Source organism: Felis catus, chromosome C2 (genome assembly GCF_018350175.1).
Source record: "Felis catus isolate Fca126 chromosome C2, F.catus_Fca126_mat1.0, whole genome shotgun sequence".
NCBI lineage: Eukaryota > Metazoa > Chordata > Mammalia > Carnivora > Felidae > Felis > Felis catus.
In genome coordinates this window covers 36592725-36614849 of record NC_058376.1, presented here as the reverse complement: position 1 = coordinate 36614849, position 22125 = coordinate 36592725, and positions in this window count along the sequence as shown.

Here is a 22125-nt window from a genome sequence, read left to right as displayed (position 1 = left end):
TCACAGCACCACCAACTAAAATTAAATGAGAATTAATTTAACTATTTAACCAATTAATTTAACTGAAAATAAGAATAATTTTAAAAAGCGCAAAGAAAATCGAATCTTCCTCTTGAGTCTTTAGACAGCACTAAGTGACATAGAGGAGAAATTTATGCTACCTTTCTAATAGCAAAGCAATCTTTTTTATTTGCTGTATTCAAGCACTAGCATCTGGTTGGTTACATTGCAGCTAAATTTCATGTTGTTAATAGCCTGTTCAAAACAGCCACTTCAAAGATTTCTTTCTGTAGCTGTGTTTGATATTGGTATTTGTTCTTAGTCCTTTGTGGGTACATTAATTGGATCATTTTACACTAATCGAAAGTGTTTGGCAAACAGTTACTTTGGCAATTTGGAATAGAATTTCTATTTTTCTCTTGCACGCAGACTCAGTCTGGATCAGGGTAGATACAAGAAAACTGATAGGTATGCATTTTCTTCTTACAAAACCTCAATATTATAGCTTCATGGTTGGTTATGCTCAATTTGTATGCCTTTATAAGATAATAGGAAATTTTAGTCATAAAACTTCTTTTTAATTGTACCTTTATAGTTCTGCCGGAACTATACCTATTTGAGTCACTAAGTCACTATATTTTTCCTCTTTTAGTTTTTATTGGTTATTTAAATTCTATCAGAAGAATTGTCACTTCTTTTGTTTAACAAAAAAATTGTCAAGTTAAAAATGAGCTAACCTGGGGCACCTGGGTGCCTCAGTCAGTTAAGCATCTGACTTTGGCTCAGGTCATGATCTCATGGTCCATGACTTCGAGCCCTGCCTCGGGCTCTGTGCTGACAGCTCAGTGACTGGAGCTTGCTTCGGATTCTGTGTCTCCCTCTCTCTCTGCCTGTCCCCAGCTCATGCTCTGTCTCTGTCTCAAAAATAAATAAACATTAAAAATTTTGAAAAAAAAATGAGCTAACCTTATGAAACACTTACTACTTTTTATTTTTTTTTAATTTTTTTAACGTTTATTCATTTTTGAGAGACAGAGAGAGACAGAGCATGATCAGGGAAGGGGCACAGGGAGGGAGACACAGAATCTGAAGCAGGCGCCAGGCTCTGAGCTGTCAGCACAGAGCCCAATGCAGGGCTTGAACTCAGGAACTGCGAGATCATGACCTGAGCTGAAGTCGGACTCTCAACCAACTGAGCCACCCAGGTGCCCTATGAAACACTTATTACTTTTTAAAGATTAAAATCTAACATATACTTTCCTAGGAAACTTTGATCTGTGATTTGGATGTAAATAGCATTCTAGTTAAACTACAAAATGATATTTGGTAAACAATCCGTGGGAATCAAAAAGGAAGAAGTGTGTAAGAATAGAATATTAAATACTGCAAAACTTAAAACCATAAAAAAATCTTTAGAATTACTTTCAGGTGAGTATAGTGTGAAATTTGAGAGTCAAGGATATTAACAATGAAAGGAAGGTGTTGGTAATATATTGTGTTTAAATGTTTATTTTTGAGAGAAAGAGACAGCATGAGTGGGGGAGGGGCAGAGAGAGAAGGGGACAGAGGATCTAAAGCATGTTCTGTGCTGACAGCAACGAGCCCCATGCATGGCTAGAATCCATAAACCATGAGATCATGACCTGAGCCAAAGTTGGACACCCAACTGACTGAGCCACCCAGGCACCCCTGGTATTAATATTTTTTTTTTAAATTACACTCTTAAATCATCTTAGTTTTTACTTACCAGTATACAGTTAGTACAATACTAATTTTATTTGGAAAATCAGGATAACTTTTGACAAAATTAACAGGCAAAACTTGTCTGTGCCAGTTGCATGGGATCTTTAATTTAGATTTTAGATTTGCCTTTAGGTTGAATATATCTTTTGCTTATCACCAGTGTTCTCATTTCTTCTAATTTTAATCAATGTGAAATGTTAAAATACACAGGCATTTTTCCAAATAACCTGTCAGTTTGGTTGCTATGCTTAAGTCAGCTGTATTCTTTCTTGAAGCACATAAATTGTATACTTCTATACCATTATGTATGATAGTCTAATCCAGAAACAGACCTTTATGGCAATATAGTCTTCAACTTTTACTGTCACTTTAAAATTTTTTTTTTGTAAATATAGGACAGATTTTTTTTCATTTAAAATTCTAATATTTCTGTTTTTCTTTTGAAGATGGATCATTCCAAATTCACTTTTAGAAAAGAAGAAGTAATTAGACTATCTTTTTCTCTAAAACCAACCGTATGTCCCACAGGTATTTAATAGAACGGTACCAGTCCCATGGTCAAATATATTATGGAAACACCATAATACTCTGCTCCCTGCAGGGAGTTACTCTTCTCCCTGTTAACAGTTAAAGGTTCTGATAAAAATGCAAAATTTGAAATAAGTCCAGGAAATAAGTCCAAAATTTTACAAAAAGTGATATAATTTGCCAAAACATACAGTAAAAATAATTCTTAGGAACGGGAAAAAGGTGCACCAGTAACATCTCTCTAGAATCAAAGTAACCTAAATCTAGGGTGGTGTCTGATGTATTTATTAAAAGGAGGAGGTTATCAAGGAAAGTACCAAAAGTCAGCTGTTGATTTCATTTCTGTACTCTACCTATGAGTTCTGGGGGTCACTCTGGGGGTAAATGGTGTTTGTAATTCATGTCCTCCAAACAGACATAAGAAGTTATGGATGCTTATGACTAAAGAGATCTCCGTGTTCACACAGAATGTATAGAAGCTTGAGACCCATCATTCTTAACTGTCTTTTGCCAGAGTTAAAGTACAAAATAGAATGACAAAAAATAGTATATGTAACAACGAAGAGTAATATATTAATAGAGTATATAATTATAAAAATTATAAATACATTACAGGTCAGAAATAGGTAGAAAAGAAATATGAAATATTGAAGCTTTACAATAATTATAAACATGCAACAGTATTTCAAGTCCTTGAAATAAGTGTTGATGTAGCCAAAGAGAATCAAAACCACAAACTGATAACTGAAGTTTGTGTTAGGGAAAAGAGCAAATAAAAAATGATACGGGCTACTGAAGACACACGAATGCTCCAGTGTTTCATAGTAAAGGATAGATAGACCTGTCTTGAGACAAAACAGTGACCATGAGATAGAATCCAAATTCTGGGGGATCAAGAATCATGGAACTGACTTTAGAAGAAAAAAAAACGTAATTCTAGCCACTACATTTCTGTGTGGGACAGATACAGTGGTGTCTAGTTTTAACTCTTCAGGGGCGCCTGGGTGGCTCAGTCGGTTGGGTGGCCACCTACAGCTCAGGTCGTGATCTCGTGGTCTGTGAGTTTGAGCCCCGCATCGGGCTCTGTGCTGCCAGCTCAGAGCCTGGAGCCTGCTTCCGATTCTGTGTCTCCCTCTCTCTCTGCCCCTTCCCTGCTTGCTCTCTGTCTGTCTCTCTTTCTCAAAAATAATAAACATTAAAAAAAAAAATTAACTTCACCCTGGAAGGGAAACTTTTAATAACTCCATTCACATCTATGCCCTTGACCCTACCATATTCTACATTTTATCAGTAACACTTTATTTTTTTTTAATTTTTTTCAACATTTATTTATTTTTGGGACAGAGAGAGACAGAGCATGAACGGGGGAGGGGCAGAGAGAGAGGGAGACACAGAATCGGAAACAAGCTCCAGGCTCTGAACCATCAGCCCAGAGCCTGACGCGGGGCTCGAACTCACGGACCGCGAGATCGCGACCTGGCTGAAGTCAGACGCTCAACCGACTGCGCCACCCAGGCGCCCCTATCAGTAACACTTTAAAGGTACAAAGCACACTATACATTTTTTAACTATATTAATCAAGAGTGGAGGAAATACAGGAATTATCAATACCAATAGCCAAAAATTTCATAACTAATTATGTAACTGTTACATAAACAAAGTTCAAAATGTAACAAGATCAAACTTCATGAAGAGAAATTACATTTTCAGCACTTGTGGATGAAGAAATCTATCTAGCAGTTATTTGGAAAGTGTTTATTCAACTTTTAATTAATCATAAATTTTATATGATCTAAAAGCAAAAGATGGCCGTTAAATAGGCTGTTTTTATCAACACTGACAGTTACATCCAGAGCGAGAAACTGATAGGTCTGCCTTCTTAGAATGTCATTGATCTCACAGTTCGTGGGATGGAGCCCTGCATGGGGCTCCACACTGATACCCTGCTTGGGATTCTCTATTTTCTCTCTTTGCCTCTCCCCCACTCACATATGCATTGTCTCTCTCTCAAAATAAATAAAGTTTAAAGAAAGGGTAAAAAAATTAAAAATAGATTAAACATAAGATTTTGGGAATCAAAGCTACTACAGCAAAATTCAGATACTGAGGCATGTCAAGCAAAATTGTTACACTTGTTCTCCTTTTTACCACGGATAACAAACAGAAACAAAAAAGAAACAGAAGTAAGGATAACAAATAGATACAAAGACAAATCTCAACTCAGCATCAAAAATATCTACTACAGTTGTGTAAATGGGGAATTTGCTACTTGGAAGGTATTCAAGAGTAGTTTTGAAAACCATTCTGCCATTAATTAGAGAAGATAGAAGGGCCATGGGAGAAGATAATCTGCATTTTCTCTTCTAGTTTTAACAGACTGACTCTGTTCTAACCTGAAGAAGTAGACCAGAAGATGCTGAGACTTTCAGCTCAGGATCATAAACTAGGGAGTTAAACTCTGAGGAAAGGTGACATAAAAGTGGCATCACTAAAAATAATAACCCATGTCTAAGATTATCAACAATGAATTAATAAAGTTTCTTTTAAGAAAAAATTTACATATTGACTCAAAACTTTAAGCGAGTGTGAAAGAATACATGCTGGGTGAAAAATTCACTTGAATATATGAATGCTAAAAAATTCTTTAGGTGTGGTGTTATTGAAATCACAATACTTTATATCCAAAGTAACACTGCATTTCCATGGTGGCCTTTTTATTTATTCTAAGGAGCTGATGATCTGTAAGGACCCTGCCATTTCACTCTTCCATGTTTCTGTGATCTGTTGTCCTTCTGTGATGTAATGATTTCAAGTAGTGTTCATCACGAAAAGTTCTTTTCTCAATAACAGTTTATTGAAGACTTGCTCGTTCACTACCTTCACTGCTGCTGAGCCAACAAAACAACCAATTGAACGTTTTGACTTTTGACTTTCAAGCAAATATTTGACATCATATTGGTAAAGTTTTAATCCCTTTGAATTAGTTTTCTTATCTCTAAGATTGCTGTTACCCCTATGCCTTTTGGAAAGGTTCTAAGTAATAACAAAAAATATCTCTTACTGAAGTCTTTTGGAACAAGGAAGCATATAGAAGACACTATTAATGACTTTTTTTTATTAATCCGTATACTTCTGTGAGGAGTATATTCCTGATATGCAGGTGAAAGAGGATTATACAGCAAGCAGTGATCCAGAGTGTTTCAATATAGCTTATGGAACTATAGCAAGAGTTTCTTTTCTGATTAGGTTTACTGTTTGCTGAGAATTGCCCTTGTTAGAAATAATCTCACAAACAGATTTAAGAATCGTTTTTTTTTTTTTAGGAAAAATATAAATACAAAGTATAACTAAAAATAAAGTAGTTCTCACTATAAGCCTTTGAAACCAAGTTATAGTGAATCAACATCCACTATAGCTAGTGTATAGCATGCAATAGCTAGCCTTAAATAACATAGTGCTATAACTGGAAAAATAAGATACAAATAATTTAAACTTCTAAGTGATTATTTTTAGTTCTATGCTTATATTATGGATATTAGCTAGATTATTTGAGGCATCCACATGTTCTGATGTAAAATTAATATAAATTTGCTATTATGTATTTGCAGTTGTCTTTTGAAGACCATTTTTATCCATGTACTTATATTTCTCTATTTGTTTAGCATAAACAATGTGTATAGCATTTGTAGAATTTTGAATCAGCATAAAAATGTGGCATTTCCTATCAAGGTGCTTAATATTCATTGAGAGATAAATTTGAACTCTGAAATGTTTAAAATCAAGGAATTGATTATGTTCACAGTGCCTGACCTGTATATAGTTAAGTGTTCAAGTTAAACATCCCACATTAAGCAGTAATTTGATTTATAAAGATATCAGCTTTCTTTGTTAAGCAATGTCATTTAAAATAGAAGTGATATTTAAAATATCTATTAAATGATAATATAATAATATTTTTAGCAAGTAATACATTTTAAATTATTCCATTGTTTCATTTGACATTAATGCATAGTACTGTGAGGTATTTCATTCAAATTTAAAATTAGAAAATCCTTTTATTGATCTGTTTACTGAAGGATAATTAGTATACAGTGTTATATTCGTTTCAGGTGTACAACATATTGATTCAACAATTCTATGCATTACTCAGTGCTCTCCATGATAAGTATAGACACCACCTGTCACCACCCAACGTTATTAGAATATTATTGACTGTTTTCTCTATGCTGTATTTTCATCGCTGTGACTTTACTTTATAATAACAAGTTTGTACCTCTTGATCCTCTTTATCTATATCACTCATCCCCCATCCACTTTCACTCTGGCAACCATCAGTTTGTTCTCGGTATTTAAATTCTAGTTTTTGGTTTGCTACCTCTCTGCTCATTTGTTTTGTTGTTGTTGTTGTTGTTGTTGTTGTTGTTTAGATTCCATATATAAGTGAAATCATGTGGTATTTATCTTTCTCTGACTGACTTATTTCGCTTAACATTAATACCCTCTAGGTCAAACCATGTTGCTGCAAATGGCAAGATTTCATTCTTTTTTACAGTTGTGTAATATTCCTTTGGGTATATATACCACATCTTCTTTATCCATTTATTTATGAATGGACACTTGGGTGGCTTTAGTATCTTGTCTATTGTTTAAAAATGCTGCAATGAACATGGAAATGCATATATCTCTTCTAATTAGTGGGGTTTTTTTGGAGGAGGATAGATACTCAGCAGCAGAATTACTGGGTTGTATGGTATTTCTACTTTTAATTTTATTTTTTTAAGAGAGACAAGCGAGGGAGGGGTAGATAGAGGGGGACAGAGGATCTGAAGTGGGATCTGTGCTGACAGCAGTGAGCCTGATGTGCAGCTTGAACTCACGAACTGTGAGATCATGACCTGAGCCAAAGTCGAATGCTCCACCACTGAGCCACCCAGGTGTCCCTCTATTTTTAATTTAAAAAAATTTTTTTCAACGTTTTTTATTTATTTTTGGGACAGAGAGAGACAGGGCATGAACGGGGGAGGGGCAGAGAGAGAAGGAGACACAGAATCAGAAACAGGCTCCAGGCTCCGAGCCATCAGCCCAGAGCCTGACGTGGGGCTCGAACTCACAGACCGCGAGATCATGACCTGGCTGAAGTTGGATGCTTAACCGACTGCGCCACCCAGGCGCCCCTCTATTTTTAATTTTTTGAAGAATCTTCATACTGTTTTCCACAGTGGCTGTACCTGTTTGCATTCCCACCAACAGTACACAAGGGTTTCTTTTTCTCCACATCCTCACCAATGTTTGTTATTTCTTGTCATTTTGATTCAAGCCGTTCTGACAGGTGGAAGGTGATCATTTTAAATCACTTTAAAATATTTAAGTGGTTTGCCAAATTCACACAGGTAATAAATACCCTACTCAGTGTGTTTTTTTGCTCCAAATACAACGCTCCATATTTAAATCTAAATCTCTATGCCTTCTTCTTTTCAATAGCAGCACTAATTGTTGTCATTACTCTTGCACACAGTCGTGCAAAGGCACATAAAAGGAACCAGGCAAATAAATGTTGGTGGATAACTGTGAGATACCGCTAATTGTAAAAGTAAGCCAGTAGTGATGTCTAATGACGATAATTACTTCTGGTTTCTGCAAATAATTTTTGGCCTTTTTAGATTCTATTTCTTAATAAATTTTCTTCGCTAGTTTTCATTTATGTTTTGAAGTTGGAAAGCCATCCTTGAAGAAGTTGCCTTGAGCTTGATGGTTAAGAAAACTGACTGAATATAGTTTACCGTGCAGGTACTGCACCCACTCTAATCTGAGATCCTTAAATAATTACCACATAAAATATGAAAGTCTTAAATATTAGTCAAAGATAAATATTTAAACATCAGAGTTTTTGCAACATCTTTAAAACAGGTTATATATCACAATAAATGCAAATCCATAACTATAAATTAATTTCAGTATATAATACAAATATATTTGCACTGTTAATCTTGCTGTCTGAATTATCTGTATTTATCTTTTTACAAGTTCTACTAGAGATCTCTCCCTGTATATTCTACCATCATTCCAGGATCTATATTTATAAAACCAGACTTTCCACTTCAACACATTTGGCATATAACTATCAGACTGTCTTAATTATCACATGCCAAGGACCTACACAACTTCAATATTGTTTTTAGAGGAAGTTCTTGGCCAGTTTTCCAGATGCCCCTAATAGCCTGATTGTATGATATTATACCATTCTCTACAATATGTCATCCTATGGGAAAAAGAAGACCATTTTCTGTTAAATACCACCCATTTAAAAGTAGTATCTTAGGATTAGTTATTTGTTTAAATTAATTCAGTATTCTCAATGCTACAAGTGAGATAAGTTTAAGAATCCCACTTTATATATTAGGAAATAAACTGAGGCTTTTTTTTTTGTTACCCAGTTCTTCAGTCTCAATAATATGAAGACCTTCTTCCTCTTTCCCCAACTTTGTTTGTGGCTAGGATGCTTTATAATCCTTCTATATAGTCAAATCATGCCCTACTTCAAAGTTTAGCTTATGTTCCATTTGCTCCATAAGATATTAATAATTTGAAAGCTGGTGAATTTATTATCTGAAATTATATTTTCCTTGACATTAAAATTTTATAATATAAGTAAGACGAGGGCATGGAATTTATTTTGTTCTTTATTGAATTCCTCAAACCTGGTGCATATCTGGCATGGGAAGAATGGGTAAAGCACATGTGTTATGAAAGTGTTATTATGTTTATATCATTCCAGTTTTCTATAAGTGTTAGTAGTCTTTGCAAAACCTGTGCTATATTTTTAGAGTCAGGTTTCTAAAGATCATAAAATAAAACTAATTGAGGAGGCAGCCCAAATGCTGATGGATTATGAACCAACAGTGTATAGTATATGTGGTATTATCAACCTTTTTCACTTACAAGTTCATCTTCATCAAAACCTAAGAAAGACACAGGGAAGTTTCATTTTAAATATTTTATATCTCTTTCTGTTTTTGTTTTTATTTGTTTTTAAATAAATTCTATCTTCTGGCTCAGAACTCAAAACAGAAAAGACTGTTTAAGGCAGGAAAAATACCATTCCTTTTTCTATTCTTGAATAAAGTGTCCAACTACCTTACTGGTGAGAACTGAAATTTTATATAAGAATCTCCTAATTATTGAATATATTTGTACAACGAAACAGTGCTTCTGAGATATATATGTTTAGGTTAATGTACAGACACATGTAAGTTTAGTTATTCCTTACAAATTCTTTATGAAAATTTATAAGAACCTGAGTCAACGAATCCATGGAAGGCAGCATTTTAAATGGATATCTGAACCAGCTGGGCTTTCATAAATAATATTTTTAATATTTTCATATTATTCCCCTGCCAAAATTGTACAAATGAGATTTATTTTTGTGTAGTTTAACTATATTAAAATTATTTCTGTTTCCTTTCACAATTTCTTAAATGTTTAATTTTTCTTATTCAACTCTAAAATCTCATTTCTAAAAACGAGGAACCTCTCCAATTTACCAGGAATCATGATATATCAAACTCAAAGAATTATTCTGAGTCATTAGTGCAAAGTGATGAATACCATGAGTTTTGAATTCAGGTAGGTTAGGTATGAGGTGATTTTTACAGTGTATCAACAATATAGCCAAGGATAAGTTAGTTAACCTGGCTAATACATTTCAGTACAATTCTTTAAAAATACCTTTTCATTAAAAAAATGAGTAAAGAACCTAAAATCTTGTTCTGGAGATTAAAAGATATAATTAAGTTAAAGCAATGACTAGAACCTAATTAATGTTCATTAACATTAGGTTTAGCATATTATTTACTATAGCATCATGTGGAAGAAAAGGTTTTAATACATACAAAGCTGAGGCCATTCCATTAATTTCAATTCTCTCATAATTGCTACTATTCCATGAGAATGCTAAATTACCATTGATACAAGGGTCAAACACTTCCCATCATTTGCATTTCTATTTGCAGATTCTTTTGAGCATTGCTGTTGTTTTGACATCCAACATATATTCAAAACAGATTTCTTAAATGTGAATTTTCATATTTTTTAAATTTGTAAGTAGTTTTTCAAATGTAGTCAAGTGACAGAAAAACATAGCGAGGTATAAGATCTTGTATTCAGAAATTGGTTTTTGCAAAAATATTTTAGATATATATCAAGTGAAAGATATCAAGTGATACAGTAAAACTGGTAGAAAAATAAGATTCTCTACTTTGAAATTGATTTTACAGAAATATTTTAGAGTTATATCAGTTTCATAAAATAATGTTCAACTCTATCAAAAATGTGCAAACACGTAAAAGTCTATGCAAAATATCCAATTTTGTGAGATTTATTGTTCTCAAAAATTTAAAATACACAGATGGCCAAAGTACACATGATCTTTGGGAAGTCTTGCTCCCTAACGCCTCTGGGGTGCTGTGCTTTGTTTGTCAAAATGGTATCAAGTCTGTTAGAACAGCTTGGCCAGTTTTGACAAAATTCTTTCCTGAATTAAAGATAGCAAGATGACGCTTGTCGGAAGCAAGTTCTATCACCAGTTCTCAATGAACACAAGTTATTTCTCACTACATAATTTATACTTCCTTTTTGATTTGGAAGAATGTTTGATTATTTTCAGTGTTTTATTTAAAACTTTATGCATGTTTGTAACTTTAGAAAACTGCATCATACATTTCATTGTAAAAACAATGTGACTAAATTTAGTCATGTCATGTCATCAGACATGGGTTTGATATAAAAAAAAAAAAAGTAGATTTGAATTCTACGTCTACCACCTCATACCTGCATAACTGTATGTTCTTTGAAAATGGTCTTCGGTTAAAGCACAGAATATTATGAAATTTTTGTCAATATTGCAGAGTATAACTAAAAGCATTTACCAGACTGCTTAATGAATCAGGTCTATGTTTGCACATGTTGTTGTTTCTGTCATTATCATATGAGTAGGCTGAAGTCTTCACTGAGAATCCTGTTTATCATATTTGGTGGCACAGAGGACTAATAATGACCTAGGTGTTATAATGAAAAAAATAATTACTGTGAAATGAAACTGATACCAATGAATATCTGCTATACACACACGCAGTGTTAAACATTGTGTACACATTATGTCATCAAAATGGGGACCATTTTACAGATGGGAACCATAAGCTCAAGATTAGATGTTTTGTTCAATTTTTATACTCCAAGAAAATAGTTGACCCAACATTTAAACCTAGACCTGTCTGTGTCCAAAGCCCTTGGTTGTGCTGTGTTAAAGGCTGCCTCTGTTGTCACATTGTGTTTGCATTCAGAATTATGTTGACTCTTGTATTGTGGGAAATTTTACTCCCTCTAAGATCATATCAGATAGGATATGATTAATTTGCAGTCACATTAGCTTCTTGAAAGTAAGTCAATTGTCATTTTTGTTCTAATATTATTACTATAGGAAGGATTAATTCTATTAGCATTAATTAATTTGGTGCTACAATTGTTTACTAGTAACATAATCTATATAATTTTATCTGAGACTTTTTTTTTTCACATGCTGTTAATCACTCTACCAAATTTGTGTCAGAAGTAAACATAAATCGGGTACCTGGGAGGCTCAGTTGATTAGGCCTCTGACTTCTGCTCAGATAATGAGACTTCAGCTCAAGTCATGATCTCACAGTCTGAGTTCAAGCCCCTCTCTCAGGCTCTGCATTGACAGTGCAGAGCCTGCTTCCAATCAACTGTCTCCCTTTCTCTCTGCCCCTCCCCAGCTCATTCTCTCTCTCTCTCTCTCTCTCTCTCTCTCTCTCTCTCTCTCTCTTTCAAAAGAAAAGAAAACAAAAGAAAAGAAAAGAAAAGAAGTAAACATAAATCACTTTTAAAACTCTGCTTTTATGTCAAACGGCAATCTGAATAATCCCAAAGCACATAAATTACTGAAAATACAACTAATAATACAATTGCTAAAATAATATACAATTGACACCAGTGTTTCAAGTCATTTGTGTGAAATAGTTGAATTTCTAAATGTGATACTTAATAAAAAATTGATGCTTACGTATAACAACATGGCACTAGGTATTCTAAAACAAGTCACACTACAGTCCTATTTTATATGCATTAACGAGAATTAACAATAAATGCCATGCTCTGCTATATCCATACCTTATAAATACCTCTCCACCATTAGATCTGATAAGATAAAAATTAAGTTAATTAACTTTTAGAATCATCAGTTAATTAAGTGAAGTAGTGAAGAACTACATGCTGAACAAAGAAATCATTGACCCAGAATCATAGAATAAAATAAAGGATTTTAGAATACAAGCATTTTTCCAGTATTTTACACTCCTCTTGTCCCTTAAAGCATATTTTCAGTTTTTAGCTTGTGTGTGTTGCAGGGGGGATTGTACAGTTATAAGTAAGAGTATCCCAATACTCTCATTATTAATGATACTTTTTATTCATTTTCTTTATATGGTCTCTGCATTCCATACAAAGTATTTAGAGATGGGGATACACTTTGCAGGATTTTTACAAGGATAAAAGTTATCATGGACCAGTAAAAATATATTTGTCTTTTATGAACTCATACTGTAAATCAAAATTTCTGGAATTTGTTTTTAAGAAAAATTATATGGCATCATAGATTTAGTACAAACTAAAAGAGAAAGGAAATAAGAGTGATTGGAGTGCATTGAATCATGTATTTTGTGCTGTATGCACCCTTTCTAGAGGCATTAATGATGTATTGAACAAGGAATGCACTTCTCCCAAATACCTGTATGGCCCACATCATTCAAGTCTGTCCTTAAGTGGAACATTATCAGATAAGCTTTTTGTGAAAACCCTGTTCAGATTATTCCCCCCTTCATTCTCTCTCCCCTAATCCCGTTTTACTTTTGGTTGTAATTCGTACTCCAACTGACACAGTAAGTGCTTTGTTGTTATTGATGATGATGTTTTATGTTTGCTTGTTACCAATTCTCTTACCAGAATAGAAGTCTATGAACAGAGACTTTGTTTTTGTTAACTCTTCTCTCCCACCACCTGCCACAATTACGCCATAACAATATTTGTTTAGTGCTATTGATTGGAAAACAAAACACAGGAACTTGAAAACATGGCCCAAAACATGTCTAAATAACAAATAAATTAATATGGATATTAAAAATTCCCTGTATAGAATCAAACATTATAAAATACAAAACTCATCATTATAGCTACAATGTCATGGTCAAAGTTATAACACATTCTTACCTTCACAGTATTCTAAGGATTACCTTCTGACAGAAATCTATGTTCAGAACACTGTAAGTACACTTTGGTCCCAGTCTGCACTTGGCAGTGAGGCACAGACTGCAGTACATAAAAGACACAAAACAAGTCCGGGAGAGGGAGATTTACAGTTTGGCATTATTCTCATAGCCTGGGAACAAGACACATGCTGGGGAAGAGGCAGAGACGCCGAACTGTGCTTCCCACAGACAGGTGGGGTTCGAAAAGGAGATGGCATTTGACTTACCATTCAGTTACCCAGTGAATCAATCGATCAATGGGTCCACTTTCTCCTGATTATATTTTTCAGATTGTTGCCATATTTATTCTGTCTTAGCTATCTCTCTGTCCAATGATATGGTTTATTATGGACTCTCATTTAGTTAAATGCAATTCATTTTCATATGGTCTCTGATTTAGTCTCATGATTCTTTTACTATACCTGCTTCTCTGTTTCTAAAATTATCTTGTATTCATAACACATATTATCACTTCCATATTCAAGATTCCTCAGAATATTCATTGCTAAAGATGTTATTACTGTTTTTGTTGTTTGATTGTCTGTCTCCTGCCTAGAATATAAACTCTGAAAGGGGAAGAATTTTATTTTTTGGTTGTTTTGTTTCTTGATATACCCCTACTTACTATATACTCAATAAATAAATATTGAATGAATAACAGAAAAAAGGTCAAGTAAATATTTCTATTCTTTCCTAATTCTGAACAGGCCAAGATCATAAGCCTGACTATGATTTCTAACACTCTTTTCCCTTATATAACAACCTTTCCATCTTCTTTTACCTTCTGTCTTATCTCCCTTGATCACAATACCACTTCCCTCCTGCTCCCCACCTCCACCCTGCCACTGGACACACAAATTAACATCTGTACTTTAGCCTACCATCCCTTTTACATGTCCCTGGAATGGTACCTTATTCTGAACAATCTGTTTTTAGTAAGCACATATAAGGCATAAAATTCACATCATCATTTAAGAAGTAGCAAGTTAATTGAATGCTGCTAGAACTTAAAGAACAGAGGGAAGAGAGGAAGATGAAACAATACGATCATGACTGATCTTATACATCTTATTAGAGGTGGTGGAGAGAGAGAGAGAGAGAGAGAGAGAGAGAGAGAGAGAGAGAGAGAAAGGGAAGCAGGAAGCGGGTCACAGATTCACAGATGGTTGGGAATGCTCAATTGGGACAGGGCTGTGATCATTACTACAGCCTCCTGAAATACCCCTTTGTATCACACTACCCTCACCATGTTATATCCTTTTATCCCTTTACAGGTTCTCTTTGTCAAAAGTTTTACCTGGTCAAACAGGACTTTTCAGATATCAAATTTGTTTTGAGAATGTACATATATTCGAGACCCATTAAATGAATGGAAGGGGGAGGGCAAGAATACTTCCTTTTCTGCCTCAATTGAATTTTCTCCACACTGACAGGGAGTTAAAAGCATAGGGTCCCTGTGTCTTTTTTGGACCCAGCTGTGAGCAGTTAGCAAAAATAGAAGCAGGAGACGATAGGCATAGTTTGATACAGAATGTATCCTTATTTTCCCTTTTTTCAAATTTATAACATTTAAGTCACTTTGGGTATGTAACTATCACCCTCTAGAAAAATCTTGATTCAGTTTAACTAACATCAGAGGCGTCCAGGTGGCTCAGTCCATTGAGTATCCAACTTCGGCTTAGGTCATGATCTCATGGTTCATGAGTTTGAGGCCCAAGTCACACTGTGTGCTGGCAGCTCAGAGCCTGGAGCCTGCTTCAGATTCTGTGGCTCCCTCTCTCTCTTTCTCTCCCCTGCTCACTTTCTATCTCTGCTTCTCTGTCTCTCTCTCTGTCTCTCTCTCTTTCTCTCAAAAATAAATAAACATTAAAAAAATTAAAAAAAAATAACTAACATCAAACCACACTCAATCATGCTCATATTAAAGAAAACCCAAGAGAAGGAATCAAGATACCCGCCCACCAGAACAAGTGCCACACACAGGGTTTCAGTCAAATTGAGGGGCTTATCTTCATTGAGAGGAAATAACAAGAAAGAGAAACAGGGAAAAAGTGGCATGTAAATTGAAATCAAAAAGAAGATGGCATTGACATTTATGGAACTCTCATGGAGACCTTTACTTCTTTTGACGTTCTTTTCTAAGGCTGGCCTTAGTTATAAAGCCATATGACTTATGACTTTGCTCAATCTAAGAAGAAAGGGATGAATTTTTCAGACAGAGACTTATGTTTAAACTATCTGGAAAACTGACACATGATTTTATATTCTTTTATAAATATGTTGATTTTAAGATAATTTTTCTTACCAAGAACATTCACTAACAATTTTCTGCAAACATCTCGTGCTAGACTTGTAGATGAGGTGAAGGAATATACAAAATTTCTTTGCCAGAAAGAAAAGGAACTTCCTTCCTTCATCCCTTCCTTCCATCCTCCCTTCCTTTCTCTGTCTCTCCTCTCTCATCTTTCTTTCTTTCTTTCTTTCTTTCTTTCTTTCTTTCTTTCTTTCTTTCTCTCTCTCTCTCTCTCTCTCTCTCTCTCTCTCTCTCTCTTTCTTTTTTTCTTTCTTTTTCTTTCTCTTTCCTGTTTTTATGAAAGGAAGACCAAAATGGAAATGAGCTGAATTGAAAGATGATATATGTGAGTAGAATGAGCAGAGTAAGAAAGCAGAGGGCACTTGTGTCCTAAAAGGATGGTTTAGTAGGACTTTCAACCAAGTTCATCCTATCATTAAAGAATAAGCTTGCATGAATGCTGTGTGTGTATGTGTTTTCTAGCCAAAATCATACTATTGAAGTTTTTGCAACAGTTGACAGTTTCCTAATATAAAAGCTACTGCCTTTGTCAACTGAATGAAGCTCTGGCAGAAACATTTGGCCACTTTTTCAAATCCTTACATGTGAGAGACATCCTAAATGACTGAAGGACTAATGTAGTAATGAATGGTGCAAAAACAATGTTACTATGCAGTCGAGGGCAGTTATTAATTTGTTTCAGTTGGGTGCATATGCCAGGAAGCTCTGTTTATGCAGGCTATTCAAAAAGAGAGAAAGAGATCGCTCAGACTGAGGGAACAGAACAGTGAAACATTTCTTAAACAAGATCTTTTCTTGAGTACAACACAATGTCACTTTCACAGGTTGATATTTGGGGGCTGGGGGGGTCGGAGAAAGGAAAATTTTAACCAATTTTTGTGAGCTTTTCTCCAGATATTTAAATGAAAGAACAGCAGTGTGAGGAATATTCCACCTACCCACTGTATTTCTCCTCATGCCCACCAGAATTAGTTCTTGGAAATATGTGTTGCTGCTATACAAGATGGCATTCTTATACATACATGCTGGGATTTCTTATGTGCCTTGAGCTTTTAAATTCTGAATAATTAAAATATGTATTGCCATTTTTTGACATTTAAATTTCTACTTAAAACTCAGCTTTATCAGTTTCAAATTGTCTAGACCAGAATTATCTCTGATTAAAGAATTATTCTTCCCCCAATCTGCTTTATTTATTTGAATATATTGAAATTTATTTTTATGCCATGAACTGTTTTCATGTAAAGTTATATATTTAGAATAACAAATTGGAAAAATACTACATTTTTGCAGTAATTGAATAATCTAAATCTGCATCCTAATCATGCTGAATTTAAAGACTTTCTTACTGTTTTGACTTTTTGGTTTATTGTGTTTTGTTTTAAGTATTAACAATAAACTTTAGGCAAAATTCTCAGAGATTGAAGATTGAAGTTTTGGAGAATAAGGTAATGAAAAAAGTCAAAATCTTAAGGAAAAGACAGGTATTGATGTCCTCTAAAAGCCTGAGTTTATATATATGTGAGTAGAATGAGCAGGGTAAGAAAGCAGAGGGCACTTGTGTCCTAAAAGAATGGTTTAGTAGGACTTTTAACCAAGTTCATCCTATATAATTTCTATGAGTTTCTCCCTGATATTTTTATTTATTTATTTATTTATTTATTTATTTATTTATTTATTTTTGGGACTGCGCAAGTAGGGGAGGGGCAGGGAAAGAGGAACAGAGGATCCAAAGCAGGATCTGCGCTGACAGGCTGATAGCAAGGAACCTGATGTGGGGCTCGAACTCATGAACTGTGAGATCATGACAAAAGCGGAAGTCAGAGGCTCAATCAACTAAGCCACCCATGTGCCCCTCCTTGATAATTAACTTCTCAAGTTTAAGTGCTGCTTTCTGAAACACTTTATCAATAAATTCCCAAAGACCAAAAAAAAATAAATAAATAAAAATAAAAAATGCATTCCTGTGGGAAAGTAAGGGACTTGGAAGCAGAAAGTTTTGCCAGCAACATCATATCTGGAGCCAAAAAAGGAGGGACTAGGAGGACAGAAAGGGAGAACACAAAACCCAGCAGAGAAAGAAGTGTTTGCATAAGCTTGCCAGTTTGCTTTCCATTTTAGAGTGAAAATATCATGAGTGAACCAGAAATTCTGTGATTGGATACAGTGAAGAGACATTTTGAAGTATCTACATAGCTGTATTGCTATATTGTTTTTATTTTACTCAAGATTAAGAGGTTCACTTAAGTTAGTAGCGATGTGGGAAAGGTGTTGAAGATTCATCATTAGAGGAAAAGGAGAAAATGGGCATGACTGAAACTGAGGCTGTGGCCGATCACACTCTGATCAGTTATGGGGATTATGGATACTGTTATTGCTAATGGCATTTGGCTATATTTAAAGACCAAACATAGGGCTTTGCCTTCAAACATGTCTTCAAGAAAGACTTTATTTCCATTGTGACTCTATTGGCAAGGTAAAACAGAATATAAGATTCAAAAATCTTAAGTCACATTGGTATTTACACTCCCTCCCCCCCCCAACAAAGCTGTGTAAAACACTCTGAGAAACCCTCCTGTATTAACTCAGCAAGGAATTAAGAAAATTTTGAACATACAGAAAATATCACAGATTGAAATGCTTTTGCTGCTGGTGTACAAGTACATTATAAACATAAAAATTACAAAGCTACAATAATGCTGTAGTTTCCCTCAGAATGTAAGATGTCTAGTTTCTACAGAAATATTTTTGTTCTAATTCCACTCAGTCAGGGCAGGTAAAGGTGAGATAAAAATGAATGCAACTCTCATTTTTACATTTAATTTCAACGTACTCTTTCTTTTATTTCTTTTTTCTCCCTTTTGTCTATTTGTCCTTGTAGGAGGTCTTCTTGGTCAAGTAATGAATTTTTATTTAGTATTAGTATTTTCACAAAGGTAGGAAGTTCTTTGCTTTGTTTCCTCTGATCTCTGAATGCTCACCTTGCATTAAGAATCTGCCCTATTTGTTTGGAGTCAATAATGCAACTCCACGAGTTGTGAGCACTAGAATATTACCTTTGTGCACTAATTAATTGAATATGGTAATGAGGGCATGACTACAAAGTCAAAGTCGGAGAAAATGAGAAATAAGGCAATTTATTTACCAATGCAGAAACAGTGAAAGCAGGTTTTACTGTCCTTAAAATGATAGTTTTTAATAGTTACATTTTACATATGTAGTTATATGTACATATTTGAATAGATATATCCTGAAAAAGTCCATGTTGTTTTAGTTTTTTTTTAATTGAAAAATAGTGATAATGCCTTAAACTTAAGATATCAAGCTAAACAATGTCACTATTGTATTCTTTTTCCAAATTACTGTTAAAAATGCTTAAATTATTCCTGCCTTATCATATTTTTAAGCTTTAAATTTGTTTAACTCTACTGCTGCATATTTTATATGCAAAAATGTATATTATGAACTATAGCAGAAAATATTTCTTGACCACCTTCACTATAAGAGAAAAAATAAAATTATATGCTAAGAAATAGTTGTTAATGATAATAAAATGATTTTAGCAAATACAATTTGTCAAAAAATACAAATAATAATCAATCATAAATGAAACATTTTTATTTTTATTTTTTATGAAAATAGGTATTGTCTGTTTAATTAAAAAGGTTTTTCCTCACCCTACCCAACCCACTGTAGGAGCCAAGGACAGACACCTTTAAGATGGGCCACTTGGCATGAATTTGTTTTTTTTTTTTTTTTGAGTTAAAAATAATCAAAACCCAGCAGATTCAGGAAAAGCTCTTTACCTCCCCTTCTATGACCTAAATTTACATTGGAAAGGAGAACATGTACCAAAAACAGAGCTATTAACAAGAGATTCCTTTTTACCTAAGAAACTTATCTGCGTAAGAAGGCAATCTTTGCTTTCCAAACATCTCTCACCTTCCTGCTAATGGTCTTCCTCCCATCTGTATCCCCAGACCCTACCTCTCTCCTTAACTTAGGATGTCATATGAGCCTCATATTGCCTGACTGTCTTTGGAATTTCATGTTTGTGTGGTTTTCTCATCTGTAGTGTTGGGGAGAAAGAATTTCATCTATCTTTCAAGATCCTCCTAGCTGGACTAAGAATCAAATTGACATGAGACAGATTAACAGGATTAACATAACATGTGGAGAATCCAGACAGACCTGGAAACTCCAAAGACAGTGGAGCAACATGATGCTTATATGAGCTAACCAGAGGGGTAGGGGTCTGAGGTTACAAAAAGGAGAAAGACCATCAGCAGCAAAGTGAAAGGAGATGTTTAGAAAACAAAGATTTCCCTACTATTCAGATGAGTTCCTTAGATGAGGAGGAATCTCTGTTAAAAGCTCTCTACCTGTTATAAACAGGAAATTATGTGGCGCCTGGGTGGCTCAGTCAGTTGAGCCTCTGACTTCGGCTCAGGTCATGATCTCGTGGTCTGTGAGTTCGAGCCCCATGTCGGGCTCTGGGCTGACAGCTCAGAGCCTGGAGCCTGCTTCACATTCTGGGTCTCCCTCTCTCTCTCTCTGTGCCCTCTCCCACTCATGCTGTCTCTCTCTGTCTCTCAAAAATAAATAAACATTAAAAATATTTAAAAAAAAGAATTACAAATTTAAAAAAAATTAAAAAAAATAAACAGGAAATTAGGACACTTTTTCCAATTTGCTGGGTCTGGATTGCTTTTAGCTCCAAAAAATGTTCATGTCCAAGTGGCCCGTCTTGAGGTAGCCTGCCCTTGGCCCCTACAGTAGAAAACTAAATTTGGTTTTCTCCTGTCTCATGTCAATTTGATTCTTAGTCTCACTAGAAGAACCTTGGACAGAAGAAAATTTCTTCCTCCCTAATACCACAAAAATAAAGTTGTTGATCTTTTAACTAAAAAATAAATAAATTTTAATTTTTCTTAAATGCTCAATAATTTCCTTCATATATTAGGACATTTTTCATGAAAAGTTGAAGTAGATCCATAAGATACATAAACTATATTGAGAAAATATGTATTATTAATCTCTCTGTAAAAAGAAGATCAGCATTTATGGAGTTGGAGTTTACTACCAGTGTCACATCTAAAATCTGCTATTATTTTCAAAGATATGGTCATGGAGGACGACTACCATGCTTTTCCAAAAAATGTCATTTGACCACTGTCAAGAGAGATTATATTAGAAAACTGGACTGATGATATATGGCATTTTCTCTGGTCATATTAAATGTAATGATGATGGGGTATTGTTAATGCAATATTTTGGCATTTGCATGTCACTTTGTAGAATTTTACCTATTTTAAAAATTTTCTAAAGCAATATTCTTTCACCAAGGGTAGCTGCTTCCAACATAAGGAGGAAAAAGTGCAGATGTAACTGAGCTAATGTGAATTTGCTCCTTGGTGAGTTACAGATAGAAACTACACCAGATGGAGTCGTCACACAAAGGAAACTTTATTTGCAGCAAATAAGGAGATCACAAGGAATAATTTCCAAAGCCCTGACTCCCAGAGCAAGGGTAAATGAACACCTTTTATTTAGGGTTATAGGATAAATATTTAGAAAGGGGAGCCTTCTCATCATATGTAGAGATGGGCATTAAGGTTGCATACGAGCCTTAAGGAAACATGTCTAAACATACGTTGCATGTTATGTAAATGAGACTTGTGCATCTTCTTGGGCAGAGATTTTAGTATTATAATGAGGTAAAGGTAACTGTCAGTCACTCCATGGCCTAAGCTGGTCTGAGTGGTTTGGGCTGTCAGAGCTCTTCATATGGGCAATCCTTATTGTTTGAGGGGTCCTTTCAGTTTCTATCACAGGATCCTACACCCTTTGGATCTTTTGACTGAGTTAGAGATAAGCTGGAAAGAAGAGCTGAAGAGAAAATGTGGAACAAAGGTTGGTGGGTGCAAGCAGGTGAGCAGTAAGCAGTAAAGGTCAGGTGTCAGGGTCTAGCTGGTGACGTAGATATTTAGATTTAAATTTAGGGTTAATTTTCTGATAATGCTTGATTAGAACAGAATGGGAGCAGTGATTAAATCTAGAAATATTCCTATAAATAGACATGTTATATTACTTTATGTTCTTGTAAGAAATATGTTATATAATGGTGAGTCTATCTATCTACCTATTCCCTTTACAATAAATACTACACAATTTAATTCTCTACTTCCCTTACTGCAGCTATTATTGAATATAATTTAAGTA